Source organism: Drosophila rhopaloa, unplaced genomic scaffold (genome assembly GCF_018152115.1).
Source record: "Drosophila rhopaloa isolate 14029-0021.01 unplaced genomic scaffold, ASM1815211v1 contig_155, whole genome shotgun sequence".
Lineage (NCBI taxonomy): Eukaryota > Metazoa > Arthropoda > Insecta > Diptera > Drosophilidae > Drosophila > Drosophila rhopaloa.
The window spans coordinates 9,140,722-9,154,327 of record NW_025335034.1 but is presented as its reverse complement, the minus strand read 5'-3'; the positions used below and the strand labels follow the sequence as shown (position 1 = coordinate 9,154,327).

The 13,606-nt window shown below is 43.7% G+C and overlaps 1 pseudogene; it reads right to left on the bottom strand.

Annotated features, from left to right (window-relative positions):
* Nucleotides 1-8,479: 8,479 nt before the first annotated feature.
* Nucleotides 8,480-13,334, bottom strand: LOC123037253 (annotated as a pseudogene).
* Between the last annotated feature and the right edge of the window lie 272 nt (nt 13,335-13,606).

The window sequence follows — 13,606 nt, the reverse complement described above, 5'->3', positions numbered from 1 at the left end:
ATGGTATAATTTGAAGTGACAAGACGTGTTCTAAGGAACTTAAAATATATATCTAAAACTATACATAAAGTGTATTTGACTTGGTTTTTAAATTAGTGGGAGATATAATATTGCGCCGAGCACATATTACACGCTATAAGAATACCATAGGAGGACCACAAGAGGCAACACATGGAATGTGGATTCTGACGAAATAGTGTGACGCTTGCAGGAAATCACACACACACATACATACGTTGTGTATATTTTTATATCGGGATACCAGGGTTGATTCTGAGCTTTTTGGTGTGGCCAGCTGTCCACAGTGCGTTCACATATGGTCGCCGATTGGCGACTCAGTGTGACCAGGCGGCGTGTGACTTGGCGCGCGTTTTTTGTTTTCCTTTGATGGGACTGAATTCAACGTCCCTATTTCAGTTGGGTTTCAATTTGATTTCAAATGCAAGATTGGACCAGGCCAAATTGAAACATTTTACATTTAATAAGAACACTTAAATTAAATATGAATATATATATTTAAATTGATTTAATGATTATATTTTATTTATAATAATTTAATTTTTAAGAGAAATTTTATTTATTCAAAAATATTGTATATTAAAAAATTTTAAAATAATATTAATGTTTTTATAGTTGTGGGGTAATGTTTATTTTGCACATCCAAATATATATGAGATCTTATTTTTATTCTATGTAAATGTAGATAGACCTAATTTAGATTTGAAAAACTTTGTCGGCCGTTACTGATACACTGAATAATATATTTCACAAGCATATGTATAAGCTCTAATTTGTAAAGTTGGTGAATTTTAGTTAGTTTACTATTATTACATTATTTTTCTTATATACAGATGCATCCCTTCTATGGAAATCACCATAATCAATATCCGCCCCAGTTCCCATATTCTCAATACCCTCCCCAATACCCTTCCCCGTACCCTCCCCAATACCCACCTCATTTCATACCTATGGGTCAAGGATATTTATCAGGAGTATTTCAATACCCTGCCCCTACCCAATAAGGGAGGGGGAGAGGGCGGCGCAATAGACGGCAGCCGCGCTGATCAATTAAGAGGAACGCGGGACTGTTTATGTCATACACAAACCATATCAGAAAGTCATACAACCCAGTTGACCAAGGCTCGATAGTAAAGCGAAACTATCGCAAAATGTTCGTAAACGGACTTAGAAACGATAGAAACACGCGAGCTTTTACCAAAGTATCGTTAAATGTTCGCAAACGGACTCAGAAAAGAGCGTTTAGTAAACACAAGCGACATAATTTTCAGTCTTATGTCCAGTTTTCATTCAATTTTTAGCTCGACAAATCTGAAATGTGGATATTGAATTCAGTCCCATCTGAAATGTAGACGTTCAATTCAGTCCCATGTGGAATAAAGACATTAAATTAAATAAGTGCCGTTTCAATTTCTTTGCCTCCAGCTGAGGCATTGTCAACTGGAAAAAAATTTGGATACAGCGAGTTGAAAAAGAGAGATAAGTGGAAAAAAATTAATTTAAAATAGAATTAGAAATAATTTATTAATTATACCCGTTACTCGTAGAGTAAAAGGGTATATTGTATTCGTGCAAAAGTATGTAACAGCTAGAAGGAAGCGTTTCCGACCCTATAAAGTATATATATTCTTGATCAGGGTCACTAGCCGAGTCGATATAGCCATGTCCGTCTGTCCGTCCGTCCGTCTGTCTGTCCGTATGAACGCTGAGATCTCGGAAACTATAAAAGCTAGAAGATTGTCATTTTGCATGCAGATTCTAGGAGTTCCTACGCAGCGCAAGTTTGTTTCAAAAAGGTGCCACGCCCCCTTTAACGCCCACAATCGCTTATATACGATTTTAAAAACTTAAATATTTTGGAAAAGTAAAAATGCAGTTTTATTGTGTTTATCAATACTTATCGAAATGTAGAAGAAATTTTTCAAATCGGACCATTCATTAAAAAGTTATGCGTGATCAAAGTTTCTATCTCCATCTCCCTCGCACTCCCTTTACCTGAGTAACGGGTATCTGATAGTCGGGGCACCCGACTATAGCGTTCTCTCTTGTTTAAATATAATATTACTTATTTATTTATTTAGCTTGCTATACCAAGCAGTTTTCAATACAAGAAACCTTTGAAGTAACCTGGAAAATAGAATCAAAAAATCAGTAAGTAGGGCTAATAAAAATAAGTGCATTGTTTTGTTTGTATGTGTGAAAAGCTTCTTGTCAGTTTTTATACCCTTGCAGAGGGTATTATAATTTTGGTCAAAAGTGTGCAACGCAGTGAAGGAGACATCTCCGACCCTATAAAGTATATATATTCTTGATCAGGATCACCTCCTGAGTTGATATAGCCATGTCCGTCTGTCTGTCCGTCTGTCTGTTTCTACGCGAACTAGTCTCTCAATTTTAAAGATATCGAATTCAAACTTTGCACACACCCTTCTTTTCTTTGCACGCAGTATATAAGTCGGAACAGCCGGGATCGGCCGAATATATCCTATAGCTGCCATATAACTGATTGATCGGAAATGGCATAACTCTGCTGTTTGTTAAGTTAGGAAGTTGGGACTTTCTATGGGTTTTATATTTGGCCAATCAATCCGACCTACCAAATTTCAAAGGGATCGGCCGACTATATCCTATAGCTGCCATATAACTGATTGATCGGAAATGCCATAACTTTGGTGTTTGTAAAGTTAGGAAGTTGGGATTTCCTATGGGTTTTATTTTTGACCAATTAATCCGACCTACCAAATTTCATAAGGATCGGCCGACTATATCTTATAGCTGCCATATAACTGATTGATCGGAAATGGCATAACTCTGCTGTTTGTTAAGTTAGGAAGTTGGGACTTTCTATGGGTTTTATATTTGGACAATCAATCCGACCTACCAAATTTCAAAGGGATCGGCCGACTATATCCTATAGCTGCCATATAACTGATTGATCGGAAATGAAATAACTTTGGTGTTTGTAAAGTTAGAAAGTTGGAATTTCCTATAGGTTTTATTTTTGGCCAATTAATCCGACCTACCAAATTTGATATGGATCGGCCGACTATATCCTGTAGCTGCCATATAACTGAACGATTGGAAATGCCATAACTTTGGTGTTTATACCCGTTACTCGTAGAGTAAAAGGGTATATTGTATTCGTGCAAAAGTATGTAACAGCTAGAAGGAAGCTTTTCCAACCCTATAAAGTATATATATTCTTGATCAGGATCACTAGCCGAGTCGATCTAGCCATGTCCGTCTGTCCGTCTGTCTGTCCGTCTGTCTGTCTGGCTGTCTGTCCGTATGAACGCTGAGATCTCGGAAACTATAAAAGCTAGAAGATTGGCATTTTGCTTGTAGATTTTAGAAGTTCCTACGCAGCGCAAGTTTGTTTCAAAATGGTGCCACGCCCCCTTTAACGCCCACAATCGCTTATATACGATTTTAAAAATGTAAATATTTCGGAAAAGAAAAAATGCAGTTTTATTGTGTTTATCAATACCTATCGAAATGTAGAAGAAATTTTTCAAATCGGACCATTCGTTAAAAAGTTATGCGTGATCAAAGTTTCTATCTCCATCTCCCTCGCACTCCCTTTACCTGAGTAACGGGTATCTGATAGTCGGGGCACCCGACTATAGCGTTCTCTCTTGTTTAAATATAATATTACTTATTTATTTATTTAGCTTGCTATACCAAGCAATTTTTCAATACAAGAAACCTTTGAAGTAACCTGGAAAATAGAATCAAAAAATCAGTAAGTAGGGCTAATAAAAATAAGTGCATTGTTTTGTTTGTATGTGTGAAAAGCTTCTTGTCAGTTTTTATACCCTTGCAGAGGGTATTATAAATTTGGTCAAAAGTGTGCAACGCAGTGAAGGAGACATCTCCGACCCTATAAAGTATATATATTCTTGATCAGGATCACCTCCTGAGTTGATATAGCCATGTCCGTCTGTCTGTCCGTCTGTCTGTTTCTACGCGAACTAGTCTCTCAATTTTAAAGATATCGAATTCAAACTTTGCACACACCCTTCTTTTCTTTGCACGCAGTATATAAGTCGGAACAGCCGGGATCGGCCGAATATATCCTATAGCTGCCATATAACTGATTGATCGGAAATGGCATAACTCTGCTGTTTGTTAAGTTAGGAAGTTGGGACTTTCTATGGGTTTTATATTTGGCCAATCAATCCGACCTACCAAATTTCAAAGGGATCGGCCGACTATATCCTATAGCTGCCATATAACTGATTGATCGGAAATGCCATAACTTTGGTGTTTGTAAAGTTAGGAAGTTGGGATTTCCTATGGGTTTTATTTTTGACCAATTAATCCGACCTACCAAATTTCATAAGGATCGGCCGACTATATCTTATAGCTGCCATATAACTGATTGATCCGAAATGGCATAACTTTGGTGTTTGTTAAGTTAGAAAGTTGGGATTTTCTATGGGTTTTATTTTTGCCCAATCAATCCGACATATCCAATTTCATAAGGATCGGCCGACTATATCCTATAGCTACCATATAACTGATTGATCGGAAATTAAATAACTTTGGTGTTTGTAAAGTTAGAAAGTTGGAATTTCCTATAGGTTTTATTTTTGGCCAATTAATCCGACCTACCAAATTTGATATGGATCGGCCGACTATATCCTGTAGCTGCCATATAACTGAACGATTGGAAATGCCATAACTTTGGTGTTTATACCCGTTACTCGTAGAGTAAAAGGGTATATTGTATTCGTGCAAAAGTATGTAACAGCTAGAAGGAAGCTTTTTTAACCCTATAAAGTATATATATTCTTGATCAGGATCACTAGCCGAGTCGATCTAGCCATGTCCGTCTGTCCGTCTGTCTGTCCGTCTGTCTGTCTGTCTGTCTGTCCGTATGAACGCTGAGATCTCGGAAACTATAAAAGCTAGAAGATTGGCATTTTGCTTGTAGATTTTAGAAGTTCCTACGCAGCGCAAGTTTGTTTCAAAATGGTGCCACGCCCCCTTTAACGCCCACAATCGCTTATATACGATTTTAAAAATGTAAATATTTCGGAAAAGAAAAAATGCAGTTTTATTGTGTTTATCAATACCTATCGAAATGTAGAAGAAATTTTTCAAATCTGACCATTCGTTAAAAAGTTATGCGTGATCAAAGTTTCTATCTCCATCTCCCTTGCACTCCCTTTACCTGAGTAACGGGTATCTGATAGTCGGGGCACTCGACTATAGCGTTCTCTCTTGTTTAAATATAATATTACTTATTTATTTATTTAGCTTGCTATACCAAGCAGTTTTCAATACAAGAAACTTTTGAAGTAACCTGGAAAATAGAATCAAAAAATCAGTAAGTAGGGCTAATAAAAATAAGTGCATTGTTTTGTTTGTATGTGTGAAAAGCTTCTTGTCAGTTTTTATACCCTTGCAGAGGGTATTATAATTTTGGTCAAAAGTGTGCAACGCAGTGAAGGAGACATCTCCGACCCTATAAAGTATATATATTCTTGATCAGGATCACCTCCTGAGTTGATATAGCCATGTCCGTCTGTCTGTCCGTCTGTCTGTTTCTACGCGAACTAGTCTCTCAATTTTAAAGATATCGAATTCAAACTTTGCACACACCCTTCTTTTCTTTGCACGCAGTATATAAGTCGGAACAGCCGGGATCGGCCGAATATATCCTATAGCTGCCATATAACTGATTGATCGGAAATGGCATAACTCTGCTGTTTGTTAAGTTAGGAAGTTGGGACTTTCTATGGGTTTTATATTTGGCCAATCAATCCGACCTACCAAATTTCAAAGGGATCGGCCGACTATATCCTATAGCTGCCATATAACTGATTGATCGGAAATGCCATAACTTTGGTGTTTGTAAAGTTAGGAAGTTGGGATTTCCTATGGGTTTTATTTTTGACCAATTAATCCGGCCTACCAAATTTCATAAGGATCGGCCGACTATATCTTATAGCTGCCATATAACTGATTGATCCGAAATGGCATAACTTTGGTGTTTGTTAAGTTAGAAAGTTGGGATTTTCTATGGGTTTTATTTTTGCCCAATCAATCCGACATATCCAATTTCATAAGGATCGGCCGACTATATCCTATAGCTGCCATATAACTGATTGATCGAAAATTAAATAACTTTGGTGTTTGTAAAGTTAGAAAGTTGGAATTTCCTATAGGTTTTATTTTTGGCCAATTAATCCGACCTACCAAATTTGATATGGATCGGCCGACTATATCCTGTAGCTGCCATATAACTGAACGATTGGAAATGCCATAACTTTGGTGTTTATACCCGTTACTCGTAGAGTAAAAGGGTATATTGTATTCGTGCAAAAGTATGTAACAGCTAGAAGGAAGCTTTTTTAACCCTATAAAGTATATATATTCTTGATCAGGATCACTAGCCGAGTCGATCTAGCCATGTCCGTCTGTCCGTCTGTCTGTCCGTCTGTCTGTCTGTCTGTCTGTCCGTATGAACGCTGAGATCTCGGAAACTATAAAAGCTAGAAGATTGGCATTTTGCTTGTAGATTTTAGAAGTTCCTACGCAGCGCAAGTTTGTTTCAAAATGGTGCCACGCCCCCTTTAACGCCCACAATCGCTTATATACGATTTTAAAAATGTAAATATTTCGGAAAAGAAAAAATGCAGTTTTATTGTGTTTATCAATACCTATCGAAATGTAGAAGAAATTTTTCAAATCGGACCATTCATTAAAAAGTTATGCGTGATCAAAGTTTCTATCTCCATCTCCCTCGCACTCCCTTTACCTGAGTAACGGGTATCTGATAGTCGGGGCACCCGACTATAGCGTTCTCTCTTGTTTTAAAGTTAGGAAGGTGGGATTTTGTATGAGTATTAAGAATGCATCATATGAATAATTTTGGAGAATATAATTTGCAGAATATTCTGCAAGGGTAGTTCAACTTTGGCTCCGCCCGAAGTTAGCTTTCCTTTCTTGTTTGTCTTCGTGTTTACATTTCTTTGCGCGCGTATTTAATAACAGAAAAAAATGTTGAAGAATTTCATTTCTAAATTCAATTTTTTTTTTGTACTTCAAATACAAACGGTATACAGTTCTAATTAGTTATTTAATTATTTTTGTATTGATTTATTACCCTTGCAGAGGGTATTATAATTTTGTTTAGAAGTTTGTAACGCAGTGATGGAGACTGAAGAGTTGGGGCGTCGCGGGTGTTTGTCGATGGAAGGCAGCTTCGTCGGGCGTTGCGGCTGTTGAACGTAGCCGGGTGGCAAGCTGTGGAATAGATTGATAAAACACTCGACGATCGCGAGAAAGGAACAAAAAGGCTCGGTGAACTTTTTTCGTGTTATAGCGCGGACCGGCCGGGCGATGTATTTCACTATTGAGACAATGAAAGACTAACTTAAACCTAATTAAGCGCTGCGTTTCAAAGCGCAGTGGAGAGATTCCGGGAGCGGGAAGGCGGGAGAGCCTGGAATCGCACGCGTCCAGTGCGGGAGAGCGGGAGAGCCTGGAGTCGCGAGCATCCAGTGCGGGCGAGTGGGCATTCGCTACGAGGGAAGCGCGGGCAGTTTAAAAGAGGGGAGAGCGGCGTAAACATTCCGCCCCCTTGCAATCGCTAGCGTTGCAAAAGAAAAAAAACAAGCCCACTCCTGTCGTCTAGGCTTGACTGCAGGCGCCGGACAGGATCCACCCGAATGCCGTCTTCTGGGCCACTGGGAGTCCCTCGTCGACCAGATGGAAGCCCGGTCGGATGACCTTGGCGTAGACATCCGCACCCAGGACTACCGAGATGGTTGCCGGCAAGTAAAAACGTTTGTCGGCCAACGGGAGGTCTCCGTATCTGCCGACCACGGTGTCCGAGAGCTCTCGGATGGGGGTGCGGATGCGGACGTTCGGCTCCACTTTCAAGACTACCTCCAGCTTGAAGCCGTTGTCGCACTTCGACCGAATTGTCGCCGTGCAGATGCTCTCGTCGCCGACGGTCGTAGTCGGCAAGCGGAATGCGGACGCCAATGATGCGTCGATGCAGCTTGTCGGCGTACACGGGTCAATGAGGGCGGCCGGGTCAAAGGTCTTCAGCCCGGTCTCCAAAGGTAACCATGGCCGTCGGCAGGACATTCACGCTGTGCCGTTGAAGGATGGACGCAAGTGACGGAGCCGGTGCCGAGGAGGCTGAGCGCGACGGAGAGGCAAGCGCTCTTTTCAAGTTTCTTTGAAACTGCTTAGATGGCGAGGATTGTTGGGGAATTATGTGGAGGATGTTGGTTGAGAAAGACGGTTGGAGTTTTCTCCTGGCAGAAGAACCACCTTGGTCACGGGACGCTTGATAATCCTGCGTGCCGTGAGAATGCTTACGACACGGACATTGCCGTCAGCCCCCAGAAAGACAGAGTCGATTCTGCCAAGGCGCCACTTATTCGAGGCAGATTGTCCTCCTTGACGACTACCATGTCGCCAACGCGGAGGCGGTCGGGGACTGCCACTTGTTACGCTTGTGGAGCTCTTTGAGATACTCCTCTTTCCATCGAGCTTGGAATTGTTGATGGAGCGCCTTTAAGTGTTGCCACCGATTCACAATGGACTTGGATTCCCCTTTTAATTCGGGTTCCACTATGGACAGAAGAGGTCCGCCGACTAGAAAATGCCCTGGTGTCAATGCTAAGAGATCAGTGGGATCTTCAGACATAGGAGATAGCGGTCTGGAATTTAGACAAGCTTCAATTTTCGCTAGGAGGGTTGAAAGTTCTTCAAAAGTGTACTTTCGAGTAGCGGTGGACTTGTAAAACAAGGTTTTGAAGCTTTTGACACCCGCTTCCCACAGGCCTCCCATATGGGGTGCCCCGGAGGAATGAATTGCCAGTTGAGCTGCTGATGACTATACGCATCAGTCACAGACTCTTTTACGGCTTGTAGAAAATCTCGGGAGAGCAGGGTGGCAGCGCCGACAAAGGTTTTCCCATTGTCGGACTGCACTTGACGGGGACAACCTCTTCTGGATACGAACCGAGCGAAAGCGGCGAGAAATTTCTCGGTCGTCAGATCGGATGTAGGCTCTAGATGGATGGCCTTTGTAGAGAAACACACGAAAACCAACACATACCCTTTTGTAATTAGGCAAGCTCTTCCTGTGTAATTTTTTATGTCGAAAGGGCCAGCGTAGTCCATCCCTGTGTACGTGAATGGCCGGGAAAAAGAGACTCGCTCTTTCGGAAAACTTCCCATCATTTGAACTTGCAATCGCTTCTTATGGATAACGCAGACCTTGCAGGAGTTAATAACGGCCTTTACCAAGTTCTTTATTTTCGGAACCCAATATCTTGACCGGGTGAGACGTACGACTAACTGGTTACCTCCGTTCAACGTTATGAGATGCGTAAAGTTTACCAGTAGTCGCGAGAGTGCACATTCGTACGGGAGGATTATAGGATGTCGTTCATCATATCGCAAATTTTCGGAGGCCGTTATTCGGCCGCACGCCCTTATAAGCCCTTTCTTATCTAGAAAGGGGTTCAAGGAGAGGATGGAACTTGTCGCGGACACAGGACGCTTTTGACTCAAGCAGCGATATTCATTAGCAAAATATCTGCGCTGAGTGCTAATGACCATGAGCCGTTCAGCGGCGACAAGTTCTTGGGCTTCTAGATGGACTTCCGGAATCGGCGACTGTTTCCTACATCGCTGGACAAAACGGTGGACATACGCAAAGACCCGTAAAGCTCTATTTAACTTGGAAAAGCGATCAAGGATGTCTTCTGTCGGAATGGACGCAACATGGGCCTTGACAGGACGCCTTTCCACTTCGGTCACCTGTAAGTCGGTGCTTTGGGCAGGCCACTGATCTCGTGGCTTTTGCAACCAAGTGGGCCCATGCCACCAAAGGGAGTTGTCGACCAGTTCTTGTAGGGGCACGCCCCGACTGGCCAAGTCAGCTGGATTGTGTTCGGATTGAACATGCGACCAATTTGCTGCCTCTGTGGACTGGGTGATCTTTGATACCCGATTGGCAACGAACGTTGTCCACTGGCATGCTGGTTTGGCTAGCCATGCAAGCACAATCGTGGAATCGGTCCAACAATGGAGTTTCGAGGACAGCATCGGCATATGGGGGAGGATGGATTCGGCCATCTCGGATAGCAATAGAGCTCCACACAGCTCTAGTCTGGGAAGCGACACAGTTTTTACTGGCGCAACGCGCGTCTTGGCCGTGAGAAGATGCACTAGCGTCGTGTGCCCCATCTCGACGCGCACATAGATCGCAGCACCGTACGCCTTTTGAGAGGCATCACAGAATCCGTGATGTTCCACTCGGAATTCTGGGCGGAAGGAAACCCATCTGGGAATTCGGACTTGATCTAGGACTGAGTAGCTTTGAAGGAAATCACGCCACTTTTGGCACAGTTCAATTGGAAGTTCATCATCCCACCCTAGATCATGCAGCCAGATCTCCTGCATGAAAATCTTGGCACAGACCACGAAAGGAGCGAGCCAGCCTGCTGGATCAAACAGCTTCGCAATTTGGGAGAGAACATGCCGTTTTGTGAGTGTAGCTTCGGTGGATAGGTCGGGGAGGGCGAAGAAAAACTCATCGGATGTTGCTTTCCAACGGACTCCGAGAGTTTTCGCCGTGCTTTCCGTATCTATTTCGAGGAAATCGGCATTTAAAAGATGATCGGTTCCGATATGAGCCAGAACTTCTTTGTGGTTGGAGGTCCATTTCCTCAATGGAAAACCAGCCGAATCGAGGGCACTCTGCAACTCGCGAATGGTGAGGTGAGCCTCTTCTGCAGAGTCAGCTCCCGAAAGGACATCATCGACATACATGCAACCACGAATAACTTTACTCGCCCTCGGATGGGTTAGTTGCACGTCGGTCGCCAGCTGTTGCAGAACCCGAATTGCCAGGAACGGTGCACAATTGACCCCAAACGTAACAGTATTTTAGCTCAAAATCTCGAATGTATCCTTCCCTATCGCGGAATAAGATACGTTGGAACGCTGTCTGCTTCGGATCTACCCAGATCTGCCGGTACATTTTCTCGATGTCAGCACTATACACAAATCGGAAATATCGCCACTTCAGGATCTGGATGGTTAGATCGGACTGTAGGACCGGGCCAGCATGAAGGATATCATTTAAGCTGACCCCATTGTCTGAAGGGCTGGAGGCGTTGAATACCACTCGAAGTTTGGTGGTCGTACTCTCCGGTTTTAACACTGCGTGGTGTGGCAGGTAGTAACACTCTGAATCGTGGGCAGGAAGGACTTCTCTCATGTGATTGAGGTCGAGATATTCTTGAATAACTGAGTCGTACTTGGATTTTAACGTACTGTCCCTTTTTAGCCGCTGCTCGTTTCTTAAGAATTGAGCCAGCGCCTGGGATCTGGAATGTCCTAGGGAGCAATTAATGTTCTCAGGATCTCGAAAAGGAAGACTCACGACATACCTGCCGGTCTCGTCTTTTGTGGTGGTCCGAAGGAAATTGTCCTCACAAATCACGTCGGATTCTTTTGCCACTTTTACTGGCAGATCCTCCACCTCCCAGAATTTGGTGAGGAGTTTATCGAGGGACGCTTCATACGTGTGTGCAACTTGCGTGGAAAAGGATGATATTTGATCATGCCTCGGAGCGGGTACTGGTCCTGTTAGAATCCAGCCGAAAATGGTCTCTTGACCGAGAAGCGAGCCACAGATGTTCGCTCGGGTACCGCTTAGTAGAATGGATGGAAGTATATCGGCCCCGATTAGAATATCTATTTGTGCGCTCTCATAAAACTTTGGATCCGCTAGCGGAAGTTCGGGAAGATCTCGCAGGAAATGTTGCGGAAGCGGACATGAAGGAAGATTTCCGGCTATTTGTGGAAGCACGTAGGCAGTGGTGTTTAACTGCAAACTAGGCCGGGTCGGAGAACGGATCGTGAATTGACAGATCTTTTTGGTCTCAGCGGAGACCGTTTGATTAAGTCCTGAGACCTGTGCTCGGATAACCTGGAACGGCAGTTTAATCAGGTTGAAAAGGCGCTCAGTGATGAAGGTCGCCTCAGATCCGGAGTCTATTAAGGCTCGCGCTTGGAAATTGGAACCTCGATGGCATATATTAATTATAGCGGTGCCTAGGAGGACTGACCTAGTGCCTGCCGCAAAATAATTCTGAAGCGTTGACTGCGTGCCACTGGCAGCCGAGGGACCGAGAGTATTTGGTCTGGATCTGGGCGTTGGCGTTGGATTTGCGCGCGCTGGGGATGGGCTGCCTCGGTGTAGGAGGGTGTGATGGCGGCCGCGGCACGTGAAGCAGTTATGTGCGCTTTCGCAGTCGCGCAACTGATGTGTCCGCGCAAAGCAGTTTAAACACAGCTGTTTTCTTTTTATATATGCGATGCGTTGGTCGACCGTCATCTGGAGAAATTTGGCGCATGTGCGTACAGGATGGTTCTCTCTATTACAGAGATCGCACCCTCTAGGTTGCCTAGGTGCTACCCTTGTCTCATATGAATTTATTCTTCGAGACGCCGAGTTGGAAGTGGATGCCCTGGGCTGAGTCTGACTAGAACCTGATGGTCGAACATCATCTATGGCTTCTAGTGTCCTGTGACGCTCCGTTAGGAAAACGTTCAGCTCGTGCCACGTAGGGATCTCGGCTTTGTTATGGAGGGACTGCTCCCATAGGGAAAGCGTAAGCTTTGGGAGTTTGGACGAGCACATATACACCAAGAGGCAATCCCAAGTTTCGACCTGAATACCGGACATTTCTAATGCAGTAAGGCAACCCTGGATGGTACTTTGAAGTTCTTTCAAAGCTGACCCAGACTCCTGTGTGACGGACGGTACATTGAAAAGTATCTTTAATTGACTGTTTACTAACAATCGCTTGTTTTCGAAACGCTCAGTGAGGTTATCCCACGCTGATCGAAAGCCATCATTAGTAAGGGGTGAATTTGAAACTATATTGTGAGCGTCGCCACTCGTTTTAGCATTAAGGTGAAATAATTTTTCGACAGGAGTGAGTCTGGGATTGTTGATATAAATTGCCGTGAATAGATCCCTAAAGGTTGGCCAACGAAGATAGTCGCCGGTAAAAACTTCGGTATCGCACGGCGGAAGCCGGCAGCCTGACGGAATGTATGTCTGAGAAGGATCAGCTGGCGTTGGGGGAGGTTGCGGAAGTTGCGGAGTTTGCGCTATCATATCTGCTATCTGGGCGCCGCACCTTTCGTACGCGCTGTAGCAATAACCGTACTTAGCCTTGAGGACTGGCAAGCTGTCAGCTGCACCTTCTCCGGCTGCTCCAAGGCATGCGGTACATGCATCGTACTCTTTTTTGATGCGGACCCATACCTCTCGGATTTCGTCTCGGCGAATATTGAGGACGGATAACGTAGGAGGGACCGCCGAGGGAATATTTATTCGCGATTCCAATTCGGACAGTCGATCCGAGACTTCAATAAACTGGCTCATAGCGAGGTCGGCAGCCGTTGCAACCATTTTTGTGCTGGCTCGCGTTGTTCTTTCGATGGGAGAAGGAGCCTTTTTGGGAGGTGGCGTCTTGACCTTTTTAGGTGTGGGCGTCCTTACCGTGATTTTTGGTATTTTCGGTGATGGAACAGG